The 2,508-nt window shown below is 41.6% G+C and overlaps 1 protein-coding gene across 1 annotated transcript in view; it reads left to right on the forward strand.

The window, feature by feature from the left end:
* The first annotated feature begins 6 nt into the window (after window positions 1-6).
* Window positions 7-2,508, forward strand: part of HECTD2 (HECT domain containing E3 ubiquitin protein ligase 2) — an 82,134-nt gene continuing 79,632 nt past the window's right edge. Inside the window, exon 1 of the mRNA XM_008574238.1 lies at window positions 7-100. The gene's annotated coding sequence lies outside the window, so the exon portion shown is untranslated. The remainder of the gene's footprint in view (window positions 101-2,508) is intronic.

A 2,508-nucleotide genomic window follows, 5' to 3' on the forward strand; every position in this document is an offset into this window, starting at 1 on the left:
GCTGGCGGAGGAGGCGGCCGCGCCTGAGGAGAAGAAAGGGAAGGAGCCGGAGCGCGAGAAGCTGCCTCCCATCGTGTCGGCCAGCGCTGGCGCGACTGCGGTAGGTGCGGCGAGGGGGCCGCGGGGCGCCCCGACGGCAGGCGTCGGGAGGGAGGACGGCCGGACGACGGGCGCCCCGAAGCCCGCGTCTTCCCCGGGAACCCCCGAGCCGCCCGGGAAGATGCACCCAGGCCACCCCTGCCGTGGGCCGAAATAAGAGTTGTGCCTGGTGGGCAGCCCCGAACACTTTGCGAGCTGCACCTTCCACCTTCGGGAAATGGAGTGGGGGAGGCGGGGGCGGCTCCGCTGGACTTTTGGGGTCGTTTGCTGGGATTTTGACCCCCACTTTCTCTAAGGGAATGCCTTGCATCTTGGAGTCGGCATAATCTGTTGGATGAGCAGGCGGGAGTGGGTTTTCCGCGGAGGTGCCCGCCTGCCTTGGAGGCGCGGAGATTTGTGCCTTCTCTTCGCTTTTCTTTCCCTTCCCTTCCCTCTCCAGATTGAACAGGCTCTGTGGAGAGTTTCCACTTAATTGTGACCTTTCCGTTGCTGTCAGGGTAGTGGGAGGAAGACGCATCAGTGATGGTTTTATTTTTCGTATGATACAGACATGTGACTTAAGGGGGAGGGGAGTGGGCTTTTTGAAGGTTTTTTTTGAAACTCAAGTTACCTAAGCTTGACAGAGATGATTTTCCAGCTGGATTTTCCTAAGGCTTATTTGGAGAGCGCTCTCAGGCTTCAAACTGCATATTGCCGGATGATGTCATGGGATAGCCCCCTCCCCCCTTCCCTGTTTTTACTGGTGGTTGTGCCTCTGGTTACATTGGAATACAATAAAAAATTAGCTTATGATTTTGAGATTTTTATTTGACGTAATATTTAAATGCTTTTTGGAAGTTTGCTTTGATATATTTAAAGGTCATGACTTGTCATGCAGTTGTATGTGACAAGATAGTAAAGTTTACTGAACATTATACATTTTTCTTTATTCCTACCTGCAAATCGCTTCTTAAAACCTTCCTCTTAAATGACTAAGAATTTACTAAAATAGCTCACTCTTCTTTAAAGTATTAGTATTAGGAATAATGTTTTGATTCAGTAGGTTTTTCAAAAATATCTAAGGGAAATGGTTAAAACAAGCTCTTTAAGTTAAAACAGTGCAGCAAATTATGGACAGTAATGACACATTTTAAAGTATAGCAACAATGGGTAAGTTAGAGCTGCTGTTAGGGATTACCATGGGAAATGCTTTGAAGGAATTTGCCACCCAACTGTTTGTAGATCTGGTTCTTGCTGCTGGTACCCTTGGTTTTCAGAGCTAATACATAGGAAGTTCTTAACTCACGCATAGTGTTCTGACAGTTAATTTCTAAATTGGTGGTTTTTGGATTCTTCTCTGTATATTTAAAAAATTTTTTTTAAATTTCTCTTATTGAAACATAATTGATTATATATATTCATGGGGTACAGAGTTGAATATCAATACCTGTGTACAATGTGTTATGATCAAATCATGATAATTAGCATATTCATCATTACAAAATCTAAGTTGGTTGTTTAAAACAATAAATGTACCAGCTTAATAGAAATAGTTACATGAGTGGGTTTAGATCCTCAAACAAGCATCCTCCCTAAAACCTACCTATTTCTATAACTGAAATATTGAAGGTTTGAAATAAAAAATTGAAGAAATTGATATAGGGTGAGTATAGGCTTACAGTCTGTTATCTAAAGCCCCTGGGCTTTGGAATTATAAGTTTTTCAGATTTTAGAAAAGTAATTCTGTACATATACAATATATTATATAATACCAACAGTGGGGACCTGCCCATTTCCCCATAATCAAGCATATTAATAGCTGCAGTGAAATTTATGTGTGTTCATGCTAAACCTATACAGGATAAAGTCAGGCGGTTAGTAGCCTCATGTCAGTTCAGGTCAGTACATGTTTTTGCCACCAAATGAATTGCAACAAAACATTTCATTTTCAAGAATGTGTAGGATTTGGGAATCATAAATAAAAGGATTATGGACTCATACTACAAAGAGAAGAAAAAAGTTCAAGAAAAAAAATTTAAATCTTGAACTAAAATTTGAAAAGAAATGGGTTGGAATAGAAGAGGATGAGGACAAATAGAAAACCCTGAGATTCTGAAGTAATTTCTGGTGCCTCATAAGGTCTTTCAGCTTCCATACCATTGTTTGTTTTTATTTTTAATGAGTTTTTTTTTAAATTTTAACATTTATTTGTATGTGTTTGTGGAATATGGAGTATTGTTTCAATATATGCATGTACTGTACATTGACTCACTTAGAATAGATAGCATAGCTTTGTGTGAAAAGCCTAAGTCAGGAAAACATGTCTTTGGTCTTTCCAAAGGGCAGGAAAGACAGGAGAGCTGAGATGATGAATATTGAGTTTACCAGTAGGTAGGGAAGGCCTTGGTGGTGGTGGTGGGGGGGGGGGGG

Source organism: Galeopterus variegatus, unplaced genomic scaffold (assembly GCF_000696425.1).
Source record: "Galeopterus variegatus unplaced genomic scaffold, G_variegatus-3.0.2 Scaffold1017, whole genome shotgun sequence".
NCBI lineage: Eukaryota > Metazoa > Chordata > Mammalia > Dermoptera > Cynocephalidae > Galeopterus > Galeopterus variegatus.